This window comes from Caretta caretta, chromosome 9, assembly GCF_965140235.1.
Source record: "Caretta caretta isolate rCarCar2 chromosome 9, rCarCar1.hap1, whole genome shotgun sequence".
NCBI lineage: Eukaryota > Metazoa > Chordata > Testudines > Cheloniidae > Caretta > Caretta caretta.
In genome coordinates, this window is record NC_134214.1 from 76791374 (window position 1) to 76813969 (window position 22596).

Consider the following 22596-nt stretch of genomic DNA (forward strand, 5'->3'; position numbering starts at 1 on the left):
AGGATTTGGGCCCTGGTTCAGCAAAACATTTAAGCACATGCTTAAACCTATCCCTTTTCAGCAAAGAACTTAGTTTGACGTATGTGCTGAAGTATTTTGTTGAACTGGGACCTTGTTGCTAAAGGATGAATTAAAGTCTGGCTGTGATGACGCTGGCAATATACAGCATGTTTACAATTCTAGGTTGATTTACATATGTGTAGTATCATTTTTTTAACTGTATTGTGCTCAAAAATTTTGGGGAGTGGAAAATATGGCCAAAAACTGTAAATACTGTAACACACACACACACACGTCATCTGTTGCTAATTTACTGTTGAATCAATTCATTTTAATCCAAAGAAAGCAGAGGGGGTTTCAGTCTCTCAAGACCATTGAAAATGATACTTGCTATCACAAGCAAAGGAATTGCAGGACATGTGTTTCCCCCCAACTGTTTTATTTCACTTAGTGCTCTGCCAACTTTTTCCTCTGAGGGTCAATGCAAATGCGTTCTCTTTCTGCCTTTGTGTAACTTGCTAAGTATTCTTTCAGATTCCAGCTTTAGTTTGGAGGCATTCATCTTTGGTAGTTTTCTACAGTGGGCTGCTTACAAACTAATCTCCCCCTAAAAGGAATAAATATGTTAGCAAATGGTATAGCTCAGCTACGGTAAGGTGTTACCTGAAGTAATGGGGATGGGTCTTGGAAGGCAGAGCAAAGAAATAAAACTGCTGGAATCTTTGATATCTAAATTTTTGGGTAAGCTGCTTAGAACAGCTATTCTGTCACTCAATTATCAACAATAGCCAGTTTTAAACACAAATCCCTTTTCCCCTGTCACTGCCAGATGATGCTTGTTTTCTGTAATATTTGGTGCTTGGGGTGATCATTGGTTCCTTTCTTTGTGTGTCACTAATGGGGAAAAGTTGTTTAACAGGAAGAAAAGGTACAGAAAAAACAAATGAACTTACCCAAATCTCTCTCACTTTAAGAAGTTATTCAGTCCTCAGATAACATTTCTCCCCTCTCCGGTGCTTGTCAAACATAACACAACAGATGGCCGCAGACAGGGAGCCTCTTTGTCTGATTTTTATCATCTCTTTTATAAACATTTTCAGTCACTGCCTACAGTACCCACTGAACATAGTAATCAAGGTCCCAAATAGCATGTAAGGGTCTGAATATCAGGCTCAGCGATTTGATGAACTTTGAAGAGCTTCACAGAAAGAGATGTAGACACACGTACAGTAAAAATCCTGATTAATTTAATTGCCAGACCTAAAGAAGAGCTGACTTATGTGTAAGCAGTGAGGTCATTCCACACTGTAACTTAATCTCAGGCCAGTCTGGCACTACACTTGCATAGTTAGACATCATTGGTCATTTGCAATCCCCAGTCAGATGGTTCCGTTTATACTGTTTTTGCCTGTGGTCCTTAAGAGTTTTTTTTCCTAAAGCACAAAGCTGTTGGAAAATCTCTGCATACGAGAGATCTTAGCCATTGTTTTATTTCACCCTGAGAACTTATGGGCTGAATAAATTCTACCAAGTGTTTGCAAATTTAAAATATATTTAAAAAGTGCAAGTAACCATTGCTCAACTTATCTTTAATAAATAAATGCATACATACATATACCAAGTGTCAAGAAAGGACCTTCATTGGAAAGAATAATGTTTTGCATCTGGTTACAACTATTTCTGGACTTAATACCTTTTGACATTTTGGATTCCTTGCAGCTGGTCAGGGTTAGTAAATTATTTCTTTAGAAATAGGAATTTATATTTTCACAAAACAACTAAAAGCCTGATGGTAAATGTACAGGAGAGTAGAAACACAAATACAGTTAGAGCTGTAAAGCATGCAGCTGCAGCTAAACATTCTTGTAACATTTTCACATACATTTATCCTCTGGGGTGATTTTTTTTTTATTTTAAAGGAATGAAGTTCTTGAATTGTTTGAAAACTGCCTATTGCTTAGACCACTGCCTATTGGTTAGGCAGCTTACAGGCAAGTTACAGTGCAGTTCTACTCTGAAAATTTACTATACAAAAATGTCATCATTTTACTCCATGGAGCTGTTCCTTGTATATAGTCAAATTAATATCTGCTTCCTTTAGCAACAATAGTAAATTACTTTATTTTACTCCTATTAGCATTGTTCAGCAAACACTACTATGAGTGAGATGGATTGAATTCTTTCTTGTGCCTCATCAACAGAGTTGTTTAATAAGACTCCAGTCTTGCAAAGACTGCACATGTGCTTAACTTATTATTATAGGAGCTCTCCAGTCTTGGACCAGGACCACACTTTGCTAGGCACTGTACAAACATAGAACAATCTTAGTAAGGGACTAATCGCATACATTAAGTTAATCATTTGTGTAAATCTTTGCAGGAACAGGCCAGGTCCATGTTCCAATTGCAGAGCCAGTCAGATCTATACAAATTCATGCATAGGTGTCATTGAGGTCATAATCTGAAGATAGTAGAGTTGCACAGGAGATTATGGGAGAAGAGACAGTATCATAACATAGGGAAGCTGCAAATATATTTCACAGGCCTGTTTAAATAGTTACTTATGTTGTCAGAAATGCTCTATTAAATCCCTTTTGCCTGTCTCTGGAACCCAAGAAACAGTTAACATTGCTCTTGCTAGAGCCAGGTGGGAATTTTTCATTGAAACTTCTTTTCATCTGAAAAAGCAGATTTGTCAAAGCCAATTTTTTTGGTGAACAAGGGTAAGTTTCAATGCATTTCCTGAATTTTGGGGAAATAGTTTTGAAATTATTAAAACATTCCATTTTGACCATTTTGAAACAAGAGCTTCAAATTTTCAATTCAAAATAACTGGCTGAGTATGTTGTAATTCTCATGTCCCCTCCTGCAGATAAGTTTGTTTGATCTCTACCCCAGACTTTGCTGCCTTTGCTCTGATTTGTTTGCAGCGGAAGGGAAAGGCCAGAGAGCAGTCTTGTCAATAGCAGGACTCCCCCTTGTCAGTTTGGAGGGCAGCAGTGTCATTGCCCCTTTATTAACCTTTAGGAGAGGTTTATTTTATTTATAGGCTTCTCTATGGCGTTCATCCCCACAGTATCTGAGCACCTCCCACCCTTGTGAGGTAGGGAAGCCTTATCCCCATTTTGCAGATATAGTAGTGAACGGCTGCAGAGATTACCTGCCTTGCCTCAGGTCACACAGGAAGTCTATGACAGGGCAGGAAAACCGATCCTAGTTCGGACTCCCAGCCTCCCAGGCCAGTATTCTAGCCACAAGTGCATCATGGGCAGTAGCATGATAGCAGGCTCCTGTCAGTAAGGTTGGGATATGAACCAGAAATACTTACAAAGACTATGGGTGCATGAAATCCTGGCCCTATTCAAATCAATGGCAAAACACCCATTGACTTCAGTGAAGCCAGGATTTCACTCTATGGCTCTATCTACCCTGTGGCTAAATTGTGCTTCCTGAACTAGTTTATGGCAGCTGAGGCTAATTCAGCTTTACACAGGCCAGACAAATCATGGTTAAGAGGAAGTTTTAAAAACTGTTCTCTAGAACAGAGTGCTTTGAAAACACTGTTTAGGCCCAGTGTGTGTGACTGGCAGAGCTGGTTGAACTATTGATTTAGAATAACATTCATAACAAATTTAGCCCCCTTTTCGTCAGCAGATTGGCAGTCCCCATTGCTATGAATGGATTCAGTATTCATAGATTTCAGAGTAACAGCCGTGTTAGTCTGTATTCGCAAAAAGAAAAAAGGTGCCACAAGTACTCCTTTTCTTTCAGTATTCATAAGCACTTGCCAAATAGTTTTAACAAATAGGTTTCAGTCTATGAGCTCTTCAGGACCTGTTCACTTCCATTGTTCATCAGAGTATAAGCTGCAGAGGGAACAGGCCTTTAATTTGTTACTTCTGGGGAAGTACTTTGCATCTGCCTACCTACCCGCTGTCCTGTTTACACCTGCTCACATGCACATGATTGAAATGATCATCAGATATGTAGCATAGTCTTACAAGGTGCTGAGTACCTTCTACTCACATTTTAGTTGACTGAAGCTGTGGGCACTCACAGCTTGGAGAGATAGAATAATGAATATAGAACTTCTCATCCATGGATCTCAAAGAAAGGGAAACTAAGGTATGTAGTGACTTGCCCAAGCTCACCCAGACAGGCCATGGCGCTGCTGGGAACAGAACCAGGACTCCTGACACCTAAACAGTGCTTTGTCCATTACAGGCCCTGGGGTTAGGAAATACTCTTCCCAAGTGTCCTATTGGCAAGGATCGTTGTATTTTCTTCCTCCCTCCAGAGCTTTAACGAGGGATAATAAATTTAGCTCACGTTGGCAGAGATCCTTTCTAAATTTCTGTTTCCCTGGAAGTGTGCCACCAAGCACTGATGAGAGTCCTTTTCAAGCAGCCCTCATTATGTGGATGGTAGCGTATTCCCTCTGAGTCGAATCCAGATGTTATTGATACGGGTTTCCTTCCATACAGGGTATGCCGTGGAGTGCCCAGGAACTTTGTTGAGAAGAATTATCATTGGGAACTATAGGAGTTCAGCTAAAGAAACCCTGTAGAGGTTCTGGAACCGAAACCACAGTTTAATGAATTTAGTGGAACGGAGAGCTAAGGATATGGCATCAAATTTCATTCGCTTGGAATCTTAAAAATATGTGGTGGTGTTGAAAAGTAAAAAAATTGGAATTTAATCTTATTCATCCTTTTCCTTCCTTATGTCCTTTAAATAAGAAGCACAAGTAAGCTATTAACCCAAAAAAGCATGACTGTTTCTTGTTGTTGCAATCTTCAACATGTGCTTTGCTTTGTAATTGTTAAGCAAATGTATTTGGCATTTCTTACACAAGTGAACTTGCCTAACAAAACTTCTTTGAATTAAACTGTTGTCATAAACATTACAAGAACTATGATAAATTCTCTCTCATATTCTCAGAGGATTAAATTGTGAATAACAAAACCTTGACATGCGTTTTGACATGATCGCATTCTTATCCTTACTTGTGCTCAAAGTACTTTGATATTTATAACCAAGAAATTTCTTTTCCCCTGAACAGTTCAGAAGATAGGATCTTTGATTTTTTTCTTATTTTCCTTCCTCTAATAAACTTCCAGAAAAGGCAGGTCAAGTAGTTGGACTACCAGCCAAAAAGGATAAAAAAGAGGCTTTTTTCTTAAATTAGTTTCCTTGCTTCCCCACCACTCTCCTTGCTATTGATCAGCCACTTCATGACTTGATCGGCATCCGTTTCAAAAAACTCAATTAAAAACTTTTCAAAATATGTAAAGTTTTTATAAAGAATTTTTTTCTTTAAAAATACCATTAATTGACTAGTTACATACCATCTCAGTCTGGGATCTCATCAGAGTCTCACAAACCAAGCAAGCTTGCACTAGTTGCTACTTGGATGCGAGACGGTCACAGACAATCTAGGCTGCTGAAAGACATGAGGCTGCTGATTCAATAGGTAGAGTTTTTCTATCTGGCCTTGCATTCACTAGGAAATTTGGGAGAGATTTTCAAAGGGCAATTAGGCACCCAACATCCACTGAAAATCAATAGATGCTGGGTTCTAACTCTCAATGATACCTGTTGAAAATCTTTCCCATTCTAAGTATTTTTACCTTGTTTACATTTTCAAGCCTCCATCCTATTCCAAAAGTCTACCAGAGCAAACCTGTAGGCTCTTAGAAAGTCCAAGAACAAATTAGTATTATTCAGAGGAATAGGTCTTTTTGAAACCTCAAAAACCATTTTTTAAAATATTTTGTTCCAATGCAGAACAAAAATGAGACCTTTTGAAATAACACGAGAGAGAGACACCCCAGGATAGTCAATGGCCTGGTGGTTAGGGCACTTAACCTGGTTCTCCCACATCCCAGTCAAATGCCCTAACTACTATGCTGGAGAGTCACTGTTTGGCCCAGTGAATATTTAATCAGAATGGAACAGGTTCAGCCAGAGATATTGAGAGACTGTCTGTCTAGGGTACTCACCTGGGATGTGGGAGACCCAGGTTATCTTTCATCCTAGCACCAATTTGTAGAGCTTGTGGGTTCTATTCAGTTTCTTTGCTTTGAGGAAATGTTTACCTAGGTGCAATGAAATCATGAGATATCCTAGAAGTTCTGTTTACAGTGTCATGTGAACAGATCTATGTAATGATCCGTAGTGTAATTGTTTAGGCACTTTGGAATTCTTTAAGATAAAGGATGCTAAATAAATGTAAGTTATTGTTTCTACTAATTGATGAGTATTGGCCAAGATTTATGGAGCAATTAGTCGGCAGGATCCACAGAGCTACCTAAACTGATTGCATGCGGGGCTTCCCAAGCACGGGGAGGAAAGGGTGCACTATGCTCCAGTGACAGAACTACTTGCTGAGCAGGGAGCTTGCACAAAGGGTAACAGAAATGCTGTAAAGTAGAGCCTTGTGCGGGACTATTCTTAATCCCACTCCCACACACTCCAGCTATTATGGTAGCGGGTCCGGAGGGATCACAGTCCTGCTTCAGGGCCCTACGCTAGTCCTGTGCGGGGCTCTGCTATAAAAGACACTAAGGGTATGTCTACACTACGGAATAAGGTCGAATTTATAGAAGTCGGTTTTTTAGAAATCGGTTTTATATATTCGAGTGTGTGTGTCCCCACAGAAAATGCTCTAAGTGCATTAAGTGCATTAACTCGGCGGAGCGCTTCCACAGTACCGAGGCTAGAGTCGACTTCTGGAGCGTTGCACTGTGGGTAGCTATCCCACAGTTCCCGCAGTCTCCGCTGCCCATTGGAATTCTGGGTTGAGATCCCAATGCCTGATGGGGCTAAAACATTGTCGTGGGTGGTTCTGGGTACATATCGTCAGGCCCCCGTTCCCTCCCTCCCTCCGTGAAAGCAAGGGCAGACAATCATTTCGCGCCTTTTTTCCTGAGTTACCTGTGCAGACGCCATACCACGGCAAGCATGGAGCCCGCTCAGGTAACCGTCACCCTTTGTCTCCTGGGTGCAGGCAGACGCGGTACGGCATTGCTACACAGTAGCAGCAACCCCTTGCCTTGTGGCAGCAGACGGTACAGTACGACTGGTAGCTGTCATCGTCATGTCCGAGGTGCTCCTGGCCACGTCGGCTGGGAGCGCCTGGGCAGACATGGGCGCAGGGACTAAATTTGGAGTGACTTGACCAGGTCATTCTCTTAAGTCCTGCAGTCAGTCCTATTGAACCATCTTATGGTGAGCAGGCAGGCGATACGGACTGCTAGCAGTCGTACTGTACCATCTTCTGCCGAGCAGCCATGAGATGTGGATGGCATGCAGTCCTTCTGCACTGTCTGCTGCCAGCCAAAGATGTAAAAGATAGATGGAGTGGATCAAAACAAGAAATAGACCAGATTTGTTTTGTACTCATATGCTTCCCCCCCCTCCCTGTCTAGGGGACTCATTCTTCTAGGTCACACTGCAGTCACTCACAGAGAAGGTGCAGCAAGGTAAATCTAGCCATGTATCAATCAGAGGCCAGGCTAACCTCCTTGTTCCAATAAGAACGATAACTTAGGTGCACCATTTCTTATTGGAACCCTCCGTGAAGTCCTGCCTGAAATACTCCTTGATGTACAGACACCCCCTTTGTTGATTTTAGCTCCCTGAAGCCAACCCTGTAAGCCGTGTCGTCAGTCGCCCCTCCCTCCGTCAGAGCAACGGCAGACAATCGTTCCGCGCCTCTTTTCTGTGCGGACGCCATACCAAGGCAAGCATGGAGGCCGCTCAGCTCACTTTGGCAATTAGGAGCACATTAAACACCACACGCATTATCCAGCAGTATATGCAGCACCAGAACCTGGCAAAGCGATACCGGGCGAGGAGGCGACGTCAGTGCGGTCACGTGAGTGATCAGGACATGGACACAGATTTCTCTGAAAGCATGGGCCCTGCCAATGCATGCATCATGGTGCTAATGGGGCAGGTTCATGCTGTGGAACGCCGATTCTGGGCTCGGGAAACAAGCACAGACTGGTGGGACCACATAGTGTTGCAGGTCTGGGACGATTCCCAGTGGCTGCGAAACTTTCGCATGCGTAAGGGCACTTTCATGGAACTTTGTGACTTGCTTTCCCCTGCCCTGAGGCGCATGAATACCAAGATGAGAGCAGCCCTCACAGTTGAGAAGCGAATGGCGATAGCCCTGTGGAAGCTTGCAACGCCAGACAGCTACCGGTCAGTTGGGAATCAATTTGGAGTGGGCAAATCTACTGTGGGGGCTGCTGTGATGCAAGTAGCCCACGCAATCAAAGATCTGCTGATATCAAGGGTAGTGACCCTGGGAAATGTGCAGGTCATAGTGGATGGCTTTGCTGCAATGGGATTCCCTAACTGTGGTGGGGCTATAGACGGAACCCATATCCCTATCTTGGCACCGGAGCACCAAGCCGCCGAGTACATAAACCGCAAGGGGTACTTTTCGATAGTGCTGCAAGCTCTGGTGGATCACAAGGGACGTTTCACCAACATCAACGTGGGATGGCCGGGAAAGGTGCATGATGCTCGCATCTTCAGGAACTCTGGTCTGTTTCAAAAGCTGCAGGAAGGGACTTTATTCCCAGACCAGAAAATAACTGTTGGGGATGTTGAAATGCCTATATGTATCCTTGGGGACCCAGCCTACCCCTTAATGCCATGGCTCATGAAGCCGTACACAGGCAGCCTGGACAGTAGTCAGGAGCTGTTCAACTGCAGGCTGAGCAAGTGCAGAATGGTGGTAGAATGTGCATTTGGACGTTTAAAGGCGAGCTGGCGCAGTTTACTGACTCGCTTAGACCTCAGCGAAACCAATATTCCCACTGTTATTACTGCTTGCTGTGTGCTCCACAATATCTGTGAGAGTAAGGGGGAGACGTTTATGGCGGGGTGGGAGGTTGAGGCAAATCGCCTGGCTGCTGGTTACGCGCAGCCAGACACCAGGGCGGTTAGAAGAGCACAGGAGGGCGCGGTACGCATCAGAGAAGCTTTGAAAACCAGTTTCATGACTGGCCAGGCTACCGCGTGAAAGTTCTGTTTGTTTCTCCTTGATGAAACCCCCCGCCCCTTGGTTCACTCTACTTCCCTGTAAGCTAACCACCCTCCCCTCCTCCCTTCAATCACTGCTTGCAGAGGCAATAAAGTCATTGTTGCTTCACATTCATGCATTCTTTATTCATTCATCACACAAATAGGGGGATGACTACCAAGGTAGTCCAGGAGGGGTGGTGGAGGAGGGAAGGAAAATGCCACACAGCACTTTAAGCACAGCACTTTAAAAGTTCACAACTTTAAAATTTATTGAATGACAGCCTTCTTTTTTTTGGGCAATCCTCTGTGGTGGAGTGGCTGGTTGGCCGGAGGCCCCCCCACCGCGTTCTTGGGCGTCTGGGTGTGGAGGCTATGGAACTTGGGGAGGAGGGCGGTTGGTTACACAGGGGCTGTAGTGGCAGTCTGTGCTCCAGCTGCCTTTGCTGCAGCTCAACCATACACTGGAGCATACTGGTTTGGTCCTGCAGCAGCCTCAGCATTGAATCCTGCCTCCTCTCATCACGCTGCCGCCACATTTGAGCTTCAGCCCTGTCTTCAGCCCGCCACTTACTCTCTTCAGCCCGCCACCTCTCCTCCCGGTCATTTTGTGCTTTCCTGCACTCTGACATTATTTGCCTCCACGCATTCGTCTGTGCTCTGTCAGTGTGGGAGGACAGCATGAGCTCGGAGAACATTTCATCGCGAGTGCGTTTTTTTTTCTTTCTAAGCTTCACTAGCCTCTGGGAAGGAGAAGATCCTGTGATCATTGAAACACATGCAGCTGGTGGAGAAAAAAAAAGGGACAGCGGTATTTAAAAAGACACATTTTATAAAACAGTGGCTACACTCTTTCAGGGTAAACCTTGCTGTTAACATTACATACATAGCACATGTGCTTTCGTTACAAGGTCGCATTTTGCCTCCTCCCACCGCGTGACTACCCCCTCAACCTTCCCCCCTCCCTGTGGCTAACAGCGGGGAACATTTCTGTTTAGTCACAGGCAAACAGCCCAGCAGGAATGGGCTCCTCTGAGTGTCCCCTGAAGAAAAGCACTCTATTTCAACCAGGTGACCATGAATTATATCTCTCTCTCCTGAGGATAACACAGAGAGATAAAGAACGGATGTTGTTTGAATGCCAGCAAACATACACTGCAATGCTTTGTTCTACAATGATTCCCGAGTACGTGTTACTGGCCTGGAGTGGTAAAGTGTCCTACCATGAAGGACGCAATAAGGCTGCCCTCCCCAGAAACCTTTTGCAAAGGCTTTAGGACTACATCTAGGAGAACCGCAAATGCCAGGGCAAAGTAATCCTTTCACATGCTTGCTTTTAAACCATGTATAGTATTTTAAAAGGTACACTCACCAGAGGTCCCTTCTCCGCCTGCCAGGTCCAGGAGGCAGCCTTGGGTGGGTTTGGGGGGTACTGGCTCCAGGTCTAGGGTGAGAAACAGTTCCTGGCTGTCGGGAAAACCGGTTTCTCCGCTTGCTTGCTGTGAGCTATCTACAACCTCCTCCTCATCATCATCTTCTTCGTCCCCAAAACCTGCTTCCGTATTGCCTCCATCTCCATTGAAGGAGCCAAACAACACGGCTGGGGTAGTGGTGGCTGAACCCCCTAAAATGGCATGCAGCTCATCATAGAAGCGGCATGTTTGGGGCTCTGACCCAGAGCGGCTGTTCGCCTCTCTGGTTTTCTGGTAGGCTTGCCTCAGCTCCTTCAGTTTCACGCGGCACTGCTTCGGGTCCCTGTTATGGCCTCTGTCCTTCATGCCCTGGGAGATTTTCACAAAGGTTTTGGCATTTCAAAAACTGGAACGGAGTTCTGATAGCACGGATTCCTCTCCCCAAACAGCGATCAGATCCCGTACCTCCCATTCGGTCCATGCTGGAGCTCTTTTGCGATTCTGGGACTCCATCATGGTCACCTGTGCTGATGAGCTCTGCATGGTCACCTGCAGCTTGCCACGCTGGCCAAACAGGAAATGAGATTCAAAAGTTCGCGGTTCTTTTCCTGTCTACCTGGCCAGTGCATCTGAGTTGAGAGTGCTGTCCAGAGCGGTCACAATGGAGCACTCTGGGATAGCTCCCGGAGGCCAATACCATCGAATTGTGTCCACAGTACCCCAAATTCGAGCCGGCAACGTTGATTTAAGCGCTAATCCACTTGTCAGGGGTGGAGTAAGGAAATCGATTTTAAGAGCCCTTTAAGTCGAAATAAAGGGCTTCATTGTGTGGACGGGTGCAGGTTTACATCGATGTAACGCTGCTAAATTCGACCTAAAGTCCTAGTGTAGACCAGGGCTAAGCCAGTGAATGGAAAATCACAAATGAATCAAATTATTATGATTTTTTCTTTATTAAAGTTAACTCAGGAACTGCTGTTAACTTCATTTAACTTCTGGTCAATTCAGGAAGCACTTCAGTATTTCACAAAGGCCTCTATGGATCTTTTGGTGAAAAGAGTCAATTATTGGGAGCTGGGGAACACTGACATCAGATGAGAAACAAAGCACCAAATAAATGTCTGTATATGCTGAAGGGAACAATCTTGTATTGGCAAAAGAATTGACACAATTACTGTTCCATTTCTAATTTCTGTGCTTCTCAGAAATAGTGTTCAGTTGAAAAGTCCAAGTTTCATCAAATGCAGCTGAAGTATTCATAGATTGATAGTTTAAGGCCAGAAGAGACTATTAGATTATCTAGTCAGACCTTCTTTATATCACAGGCCATTACATTTCACCTTGTTACCCCAAGTTATTGAGCCTGATAACTTGTGTTTGGTTAAAGCTTATCTTCCAGAAAGGCATCCACTCTTAAGGTGAACATCTCAAGTCATGGAGAATCTACCATTTCCCTTATAATTTGTTCCCTTGTAGTTTGTTCTACTTTTCCCATAACTGCTATATTGGTTACCTTTTTCTTTGTGTGGCCACATCTGTTAAGAAATACAAGGAAAGCTGATAAGCCGTTTAATTTGAGAGAGAGATTACATGGTTTCACAGCATTACAAAAAGCCAGAGATTAAATAGTTGGCCACATCGCTCTGCTAGGATAGCACATAATCTTTTCACCTAACAGTTACATTTCCTGTCTGTTGGACCACAGAAGGTATGTGGCAGAAGCTGAATAAGGGTTTTTCAGGTCAGAAAAAGAAGAAATAACCTCTTAAAAATCCCAATGTAGTATTATGGTAAGCAGATCACTACCCTTAGTTTTAAAACAATCTCCAGACAAAACAGTTATTAAAAGGTGCCTAGAGAAGTGTGTAAAAGTGTTCAAAATATAATGATATAGCGATTTGTATTAAACACAAAAAATAGAGGCAGTCACAATGGTTTAATAGCAACGTGGCATGCTTGGTGACCTAGAGAATAGAAGTCCAGCATTAATCCCTTGCTCCTAAGGCCAGTGGTGGGTGACAGCACTATAATCATGTGAGCTCCTCCCCTAGAGGCGAGAGAGGAGATGCTGCCCATCTTTCTCTGCTGCCCCATTTGGCTGCCCCAGGAAAAGGTGTTCAGCCCTGTTTGGCTGGAAGGAGTCTCCATAATGCAAGAGGGGAAGAAATAAAGGTAAAGTGTGGAGGCTCTAATGGAGCTACAGATCTTGGTGTGCGTATGGGGACAATATAAACTTCTAATGATCTTCAGCCTGACAGGTCTCTGTCCTTGTTGACGGTTCCTGGTAAAAGAATTCTGCATATGTTTCAGGCAGTTAAGCTACCTGCTTTTGTACGGCCTCAGCCTTGCCTGATAACAAATATATCACACCAAAATACTTCCACACTTCAAATTTACTAGGCCCAACCCTGGGCTTGGGCTAAGCTCTGCCGGCCTAGGACCCGAGGAGAGGGGCCAAAGGGGCAAGGTGTCACTTCTTTGTTCCTCCAATCACCCAGGCTGCTGATAGCCAGTTCGACCCCACTATGCACAGCCTCCAGGCTATTCTAACATACATCAGCTGATAAAGGTCCCCGAGGGACTTTCTGCCAACTTGGAATCAGTGAAGTGAAGCTGTGCTCTGGCCAAACCTTCTCCATCACACGTGTTGCCAGCACATCTCCTGTGCCACACAGGGCCAGAGCTAGCTCTGTGATGCCTGCGTGGTCCACCGTCAGCTGCCCAGCTGAGGTAGCTTTATGGCCCATTTGCACTACCTGTGAGACATAGAAGGGCTGTATGAGGCCAGGTGTTGCCCTGCAATATATAAACATTCTCTTTCATCCTAGCACAAATATGTAGAGTTTATGGGTGCTGTTCACTTTCTTTGTTCTGAGTAATTGTTTACCTAGATCAGTGGTTCTCAAACTTTTGTACTGGTGACCCCTTTCACACAGCAAGCCTCTGAGTGCGACCCTCCCTTATAAATTAAAAACACATTTTTTTATATTTAACACTATATTATAAATGCTGGAGGCGAAATGGGGTTTGGGGTGGAGGGTGACAGCTCGCGACCCCTTGACGGGTCATGACACCCAGTTTGAGAACCCCTGATCTGTATACAGTGAAATGATCAAATATCCTAGAAGTTCCTTTTCATATGGATGCAGCTGTACATTGCCTTTCTGAGGCAGAGTTAAACATTTTCCCTTCTACCCAGTACGTAAGGCCATCTGTCATCTGTACAAAGCATATTTGAGTTAATCCTTAAAAGTAAACATATGTTAATACAAGACTCTGCAAGGAAACACGTTCTTTTGACACTAGGGCTTCAGTCTCATCCTTCTGTAATTCTCAAGGTCCTAGTTAAATATTTTAAATAGTTGACAATATGCCACATTTGAGATAAACTATTTTCATTGTATTCATTTCTCTCCTTTGAGAACAATTTCAGACAATGGAATAAGATGCATGACATCTTATCTGTTTCAAAGACACACATACAGTGCCACTCGTGCTTAAAATTGTGCAATTTTTTTAGTAATTTTTTTTATTTTGTTGAGTTGTATTTTTTGTTGTCAAAGGGTCCTCGACATCTTTAATTCTATTAGCAGCTGTTCAGTGCAGCATTCTATACAATTATGATAGGTATCAGCATAATCGCTTCAGATTATTATTTTGTAGCCATTTATATTGTACTGTCAGCCTGAAGTCTGTATGATAACCTGCTATCTGGGTCATATCAGAATTCAACACTATTCCTTAAAACATTTGGGATAATTGTCCGAATTTTCAGATGCTTATCCAAACCAAACATAAGCATTGAGGGATAGGCCCTCAGTGATTATAAATCAGCATAGCCGCATTGACATCAGTGGGGTTACATTTATTTACAGCAGCTGATGATCTGGGAACTGGGATTGTTTAGTCTGCAGAAGAGAAGAATGAGGGGGGATTTGATAGTTGCTTTCAACTACCTGAGAGGTGGTTCCAGAGAGGATGGTTCTAGACTATTCTCGGTGGTAGAAGAGGACAGGACAAGGAGTAATGGTCTCAAGTTGCAGTGGGGGAGGTTTAGGTTGGATATTAGGAAAAACTTTTTCACTAGGAGGGTGGTGAAACACTGGAATGCGTTACCTAGGAAGGTGGTAGAATCTCCTTCCTTAGAAGTTTTTAAGGTCAGGCTTGACAAAGCCCTGGCTGGGATGATTTAATTGGGGATTGGTCCTGCTTTGAGCAGGGGGTTGGACTAGATGACCTCCTGAGGTCCCTTCCAACCCTGATATTCTATGATTCTGTGATTCTATGATCTGGCCCTAAACTTTGAGATGTTTGCCCCTCCTGACTGGCAATCCAGTAAGCAGTGGAAGACCAACCCTTTCTGTCACCAGGCCAGAGACACTAAGAATGTTGCCACTTGACCAACTCCACTCAGATAGGAGGTGAAAAAATTTGCTCTACCCTTTTAGGCATTGTAACATGCTAGTGCTGAAGTCACCGTGAATGCATAAGAATGCTTTGGATGCTGGTCAGAGAGCATCCAGCTGGCCATAAAGAAAGACAGAACAATCAAATCAAAATTAAAGTGGAAAATCATGTCTCTCTTCCTTTGGATGTTGCCATACATTTATTATTTCCCAGGGCCTTGGTCCAGAGGTAAATATGGTACATCAAGTGCCTGATCCAGAGCCCATCAGTCAATGGAAATACTTCCATTAACTGCAGTGGACTTTGGATCAAGCCCTAAGACCTTTAGGATACAGTGGAGTGAATGAGCCTGTGATGTGCTAAAATTATTTATTTTATGTTTTTCTACATTAATAATGGAAATTAACTAAGTTACATTATTTAGTCTAATGCGTCTCACCACTTTCTATATGGAATCGGTTATGTGAGCTAAGTGGGGCTGAGACAGCCTTGCAAAATTGAAATGAACATTTACCAGCCCAGATACAAAGTCTACTTTGCCTGACATTTACTTTGTTGATTGAGAATGTAAGAGCTAATAATATTTCACTCACCTGTCCAAAAATAATTGCTTGCTCTGAGGCATGAGTAAGTGGAATTTGTCAAAGCTGGTCTAAAAGTAGTATTAGAACAAATACTATATTAGTTGGACAACCCATAAATCTGTACCTGACAGACTGAAATACAAGAATTCTTTATTTTCTTTACATTATAGCTGAAATTTTTCTACACTTGATTGACAATGACACTGATATTCAAAAACATCTGGAAAGAATCTGGCATTTATCCCTGTTTCAAATCTGAGAATTGGGGATGGCCTTCATTTGAATTAGATTACATGCAGAACTCCAAGCCTGGATTTAGTGAGTTAACATGTCCTTTGCTAATCAATCATTTCCTGCCAGTTATAATGCATGTTGGCATCTGAAGTGCAGCAAGCAACATTGCTAGATTGCACAGGATAGAGGGAAAATGCATGTGACAAGTTGTCTTATAGCTGGATAATACTGCATGTCTCTAACATCTGAGAGTGATGTATTGCAGTATAACTGCCAAAGAGACATTTAACAAATGACTATGAAATGTTATACAGAGATTCCTGTAATTTAATAAGAGTTGCCAAAGATCTTAAAACATTACATGAAGACAATTGTGTAGGGCATCTTACTGTTTAGAGAAAACAAAGAACATTTCTGTTGCAATAAGTCTTTTTCTAATAGTTTTGTAGGTTCTCGAGGGGGGAAAGCTAATGACTTCTTTCCATTTTCTCTTCCTCGCTCTTAAGGAGGAATGAAGATGATCATACTTCCCATTAAATGAGAGAAGGATTGCTTCCGTGACAAAATAGGATACCTTAAAAGATTGTCATATGGCTACTCTCTGTTCGGCCAGGTGTCTACACTAGAGTTGTATATTTTGCTGCACTAGCGATGAATTGTGTATGCATTAGTCTCAGCACTGATGGCAAGCGTAACGTTTCCATATGGCAGCCCCACTTTCGGTCTGTTACTTCTCTTGTTAGTGTTTTCCAGCTCAGAAATCATTTCAAGGTTTGAAACTCAGATTTTGAAAAAAAATAAAAATGTGACCTAAATCTACTTTGTAACTCTGGCTGCCTCTATTGTGAATGAATTATTCTAATAAAGTAGGGTAGAGGTGGGAGTCATTAGAGATGACATGTTTTCAGCTCCCTAGATTATATTTTGCAGTGAGGTTCTAAATTTCTAAGTATGTGTTTCATAACCAATAAATAGTACAGAGGAGACAGGATGGCTCAGGGGACTGATAAAAGAATGTTACATGGAGCCTTTCATTTTTAGATCATTGGTTTGAATCCAGTATGAGGCTGCAGCCTGAGGCCTGTTTGACCTATGTAAAATGAGTTGAAACTTCAGTTTCTTGAACATCAGCATCATATAAACTGTCTGGGTTTGTCTCCCCTGGAAATTTTAGCAATCACCAGAAGACTGACTGTGCCTGCAGTCTCAATGATGCTGCCTTTCTCCTAGAAATAGTCCCTTCCTATCAAGACTGGAGGTGTGCTGATGGGCCTGTGTAACTTTCCATTATTATTGTTTCTCACTTGTATTCCAGTAGCGCTTAGCAGCCCCAAGATGGGGACTTTCTCTACCCAGAAGAATACAAGAGTAACACAGGGTAGGAGGGCAACCAGAGGCACAAAATGTGAAGTGGCTTACCTAAGGTCACACAGCACGTTAGCGGTAGCACTGGGGATAGAACCCAGGTCTCCTGAGCCACAGTCTCGCATACTATTGGTGGTGGTGGTTGTTTTGGTATTTATTTATTTATTGTTTGTATCATGATAGCAAGTAGGAGCCTGAGCCATGTACCAGGGGATCCTGTTGTGTTAGGTACTAAACAAATACATAAGAAAAAGATCATGCTACCTCCCCAGTGTCACAATATCTGTGCTCTTGGTATTCTGTAGGGTCCAAATCTTGCCATTCTAGTAGAATAATATCGCATTTTCCAGTGCATCTTTCAGAGGACTCAATTAAATTCACTTTAGAAAAAACAGTGATCATGTCAAAAAAAAAAAAAAAGGTACATTGATCTGAAAGGGTTAATTAATACCACAGTTTAGTAGTTGTTACAGGGCCTCCTCTTCATTTCTCGTCAAACAAGAGTCAAGAGCATTGCAACAGCTAAAATATTTGTAGCTCTCATTCTATGCTGTGTTGTGGTTTTTTTCACTGGCTGTCTTATATTGCATATTCCAAACTGGAATTCTAATCTTCAGGGCTCTTTAAAATAAACATCATGTGCAGAAAGCACATTTTGTAATATAAGACATGATCTTGCAAATGCCTACATACCTGATTAACTTTAAGCTTACAAGCTATCTTATTGACTTTACTGGAGCTATGCACTGTGCATGTCTGCAAGATCAGGCCATTAAATAGGTTTGTGCTGCCATTTTCTTAATAAAATCCAGTTTACTTGTAATGTGTTAAGATATTTAAAAGCATTGTTTAAATCATCTTTTATAAACCACATATAAGCCAGAAAACCTAAGTTCCCAAAATTATATCGCACTTATTAGGGTGACTTCTATGTACACGCAACTGTCCAACATCAAAATTAATATCTACTACTACTGTTGTCAGGACACTGTATTGTCTGAGGTTTCAGAGGTCCTAAGGTGTGGGTATTTTTTAGCTTGGAAGTGGGGCAAACTCAACTGGATGTTACAGTCCTAAAGAAAGGGGAGTTGCTACTAAACAGAGAATGCCATGAAGCTGAAAAGCTTTAAATAATAAAAATAATAGTAATAACGGAGGCAGGAGGTGTCAAGGAAATGTATAAAAGTCTCTCTCCTCCTCCCCGTCACAGATGCAGAAACTTCTAGTCTCCTTTCTTCCTCTAGCCCCTCCACTTGCCCAAGTGACCCCATTCCATCCCATCCTATGATCTCCCTGCTGCCTACCCTTATTGGTCTCCTTAACCTCTCATTCTCCTTTGACTCTTTCCCCTGAGCATACAAACGTGTTATTCTCCCCCATTTTAAAAAAGTCATGCTGGACCCCACTTGCCTCTTCAGCTACTGATCTGTCTACTTTCTCCCTTTCGTTTCTAAGCTCATCTATGCACTCCTGGAGTTTCTCTCCTCCAATTTCATCCTAGAACCTCTCCAGTCAGTCTTCTGTCCCTGGCACTCTTAATTATCTGTAACTTTACAAATATTTGTTCACTGAGAATATTCCAGATATATTCAATTTTGCTAACTAAACACAGGGTTTTTTTAAAGTAGCCCTTCAGCTGGTAAACAACACAACCAAGAATTTTAGCTGTGGACATTGTACATATTCAATGACTGTATCGAGTTAATTCTCTTCCATCAAGTAAAGTCATTTTAAAGGATGAAGGTTTTATTTTAATCTTTCATAGATTCCAAGACCAGAAGGGACTATTGTGACCATCTACTCTGACCTTCTGTGTAATAACACGGGCCATAAACTTCCTCAAAATAATTCCTAGAGCATATTTTTTTAGGAAAACATCCTTGATTTGTTTTCTCACACAACTCCTATTAATATCACAACGTTAAATTGCGCATGCTGGTGGGAAGGGAAATCAGACCACTATAGGTTTGAGTGCAACTTGGAACTAAAAATCATACTACTACCAATAATATAGGACTAGTGCTCAAAAAGCATGTCACTGGTGATGTTATTTCTTTATTATCTCTTTTCTGGCCTGATCATTGTTTAGTTCACACAACTGCCTCAGATATCTGCTTTTCATCTATTCTTTTCACTTTGTTCAGGTAGATATTCAAAACTTTCACTTTTTTTATTTTCTGCTCTTTTTTCTCTCTTTTGTCTTGTTTCTCAATGAAAATTTCAACCAGCTTGAGCAGAAAGTGATTGATTTTAAAATAATCTGTTACAGTAATTTTTAAATATATGTACTTAAAAGGTCACATTTTTACAGGACTTCTATAAAGGCACCCATAAAATGTGAGCATTGTAACCCACACACCTCCTGGGTGTGGTGTTCTGTCCCATCTAGTGGCATCAAGACCACTTAGAGATAAAATGAGTCTGCTCTACAGCCTTAGCTAACAGCCAGCTGGCTTTTAGCTCATGCTGTAGAGCAGGGGTTGGCACCCCCATGGCGTCGCGGGCCCCACACCACTCCAGGAAATGGCCGGCACCACGTCCCTGCAGCCCCGGGGAGGGGGAGAGGGGAGAGGGCTCCGTGCACTGCCCTCGCCTGCAGGCACCACCCCCCGCAGCTCCCATTGGCCGGGAACAGGGAACCACAGCCAATGGGAGCTTCAGGGGAGGTATCCACAGGTGAGGACAGCGTGCGGAGCCCTCTTCCCCCCCCCGTGCCGCCCCCAGGGGCCACAGGGACGTGGTGCCGGCCCCTTCTGGGAACAGCATGGAGTCAGGGCAGGTAGGGAGCCTGCCCTAACCCCACTGCACACCACTGCCACCCCAGAGCCGCTCCAGGTAAGCAGTGCTGGGCTGGAGCCCAAACTCCTCCTGGACCTCGCACTCCAGCTCCCTGCCCTGAACCCCCTGCCTCACCCCTTCTGCACCCCAACCCCCTGCCCTGAACCCCCTGCACCCTCCTGCACTCCAACCTCAAGCCCCCTGCCACACCCTTCCTGCACCTCAACACCCTGCTCAAAGCCCCCAACCCTCACTCTGAGCCCCCTCCCACATGCCGCACTCCTCTCTGCACCCCTGCCCTGAGCCCCCTCCCACACTTTGCACTCCCTTCTGCACCCTGAGCCCCTTACTGCACACCGCACCCCTTCCCATACCTTGAACTCCCTCCCGCACCCCAACCTCCTGCCCCAGCCCTACATTCATGGCCCTGCATGCAATTTCCCCACCCAGATATGGCCCTCAGGCCAAAAGGTTTGCCCACCCCTGCTGTAGAGGCTCATGCACTAAGCTCCATGATCCTGCCTATTGGTCATGCACTTAGACCTGCTCCATATCTGAGTATTGAAATCAGGCAGTGGTATTATTGTTAACTTGTATAGCATCACACTTTGCATAGTATTGTAGATTACAGGCAAAGGCAAGTTCTTGTATCTAAACAGTTTACAATTTAAGACCTCAATCCTGCAATGAGCTCCATGTAGGCAGACCCCTGTGTCCATATGGAGCCTATTGTAGAATCAAGACTCCAGTTCAGATGCAATCAGGAGGAGACAATAATACAGGTAGGTATCGGAGAAGAGTAAAGTGTGCAGACAATTACTTAGGTACTTGAATACTAGAGATGAGCTCAATCCACAAGATTCCAATTTAAATCTGATCCAGACATTTCAAACCTTGCTTAAAGCCAGATGTGACATTACTGACATGAACTGTGACCATATAGATCATTGTTGCAACCAAGGTCCTATAGTTGCACCAAATCTTGGACAAAGGAGGTCAAGTAAGGTGTCTATGGAAAGGATGTAATTTGCTGGTTGTTATTATGTATGTGTGTATCATTTTTGTATTTGAAGTTATGAATATTGGCTATGTACTTGTATCTCAATGTGTTTGATTCTAAGTAGCATCAGTGAAGCATTTGGTCAGCTTCTTGAGAAAGGACTTCTTGAGTAAGTGCCCAATCAAGAAACACTTAACTGACAATGGACTTTGGGAGACGCCAATCCACATTTGAGCTTTCCTGGGAACATTCAAACGAACATGTAAACAATGGCAAAAAGCTGAATGCAAATGCAAAAAGCTGACTCATTCATGGACATGTGATTTGCCCAGGTAGCTACAAACTCCATCCTGTTGCTGTGATTTTGCACAGAAGAACAAAGGGGTTTCCGTCCACAAGAGAGAGAATATAAAAGACCCTGGAATCTTCTCCATTTTGTCTTCAGCTGGCTCAAGAGATGCCTGAAAGAAACTGGAACAAAGGATTGCAACTATGGGGGTGTGAGTGATTGCTGGACCCAGGCCATAAATCACTACATTGGTCTGAAAAGGATTGGGCCCAGACTAGGAAGGTATCTAGTCTGTGAAAGAAGCTTACTGGAACATATCTGAGGGTGAGATTTACCTGTATTCAGTTTCCTTCTGTATTAGGCTTAGACTTGTGTGTGTTATTCTATTTTGCTTAGTAACTTACTTTGTTCTGTCTGTTATTATTTGGAACCACTTAAATCCTACTTTTTATACTTAATAAAATCATTTTTTGCTTATTAATTAACCCAGAGTAAGTAATTAATACCTGGGGGAGCAAACAATTGTGCATATCTCTCTATCAGTGTTATAGAAGTCGGACAATTTATGAGTTTACCCTGTATAAGTTTTATACAGAGTAAAACGGATTCATTTGGGGTTTAGGTTCCCAGAAAGAAAGCATACTGGGTGCTGGGAAAGTCCCTGTTAACTGAGAAGCCCCTGGGCTAAGTGAACCTTAGTTTCTGTGAACTGCAGCAAGGCATGACCCAACCTCTTGGTCTGTGCTGTAGCCGACTGGTATGTTTAGCTCAGCAAGATGGGAGTGGAAGGAAGCCTTCTCTGGCAGAGGGGTTTGTTCTCAGTGGTATCTCAGCACATCTAGTGACAGTCTTGAGAGAGTTTTTATGATCAAACCCATCACACCAGAGTTCAGATACATCTGTATAAAATATTCATTTCATGTGCAGCTCCTGACTTATATGCACAAATGTGAGCTCTGCGAGAGGCTCAGATATGAATTTTAACTACAGTATGTAATTTGCATGTAGCTCTTGAGGCATCTTATAAATTTGTCCATAAATATTACGCAGTTCATTTTTTATACATTTATATAGTGCCAGAACCTACAGTCCTTACTCGGTGTTTCCATAGTCCTCACTCAAGCAAAACTCCCATTGAGGACTTCAGATTTGGAACCATAGCTTTTAGTTGTTTAGGGTGTGCTGAGGATAATTGCTTCTTCAGACTTTCGTTAATGGAGAGGTAGAGCTCAGTTTGAGGACAAGCACGTTCACTTCATGGTGGATTGATTTCGTAATAGAAACTCTAACCAACTGGGGGAAAAAAGTCAGTGATTCCACTTCCCAAGTCCTCAAGTTCAGGATTCTACAAACATTGGAAGAACGTGGCTAGTTGTACCTTAAGAGCTCTTTCAAACAGAGCCAGCATCCGCATCCGAAGAGTCAAGTTTCCTGGCGAACAGCTTCAGCTGTTTAAACAGTTATCAATAATGTAAACACTGACTGATCC

General features: G+C 43.1%; 2 protein-coding genes across 4 annotated transcripts in view; one reads left to right on the forward strand and one right to left on the reverse strand.

The window, feature by feature from the left end:
* LPAR4 (lysophosphatidic acid receptor 4) overlaps window positions 1–1217 on the reverse strand; it is a 60899-nt gene extending 59682 nt beyond the window's left edge. Inside the window, exon 1 of the mRNA XM_075132448.1 lies at window positions 954–1217. The gene's annotated coding sequence lies outside the window, so the exon portion shown is untranslated. The remainder of the gene's footprint in view (window positions 1–953) is intronic.
* CYSLTR1 (cysteinyl leukotriene receptor 1) overlaps window positions 1–22596 on the forward strand; it is a 292327-nt gene that overhangs the window by 88019 nt on the left and 181712 nt on the right. The gene's annotated exons all lie outside the window — the stretch shown is intronic.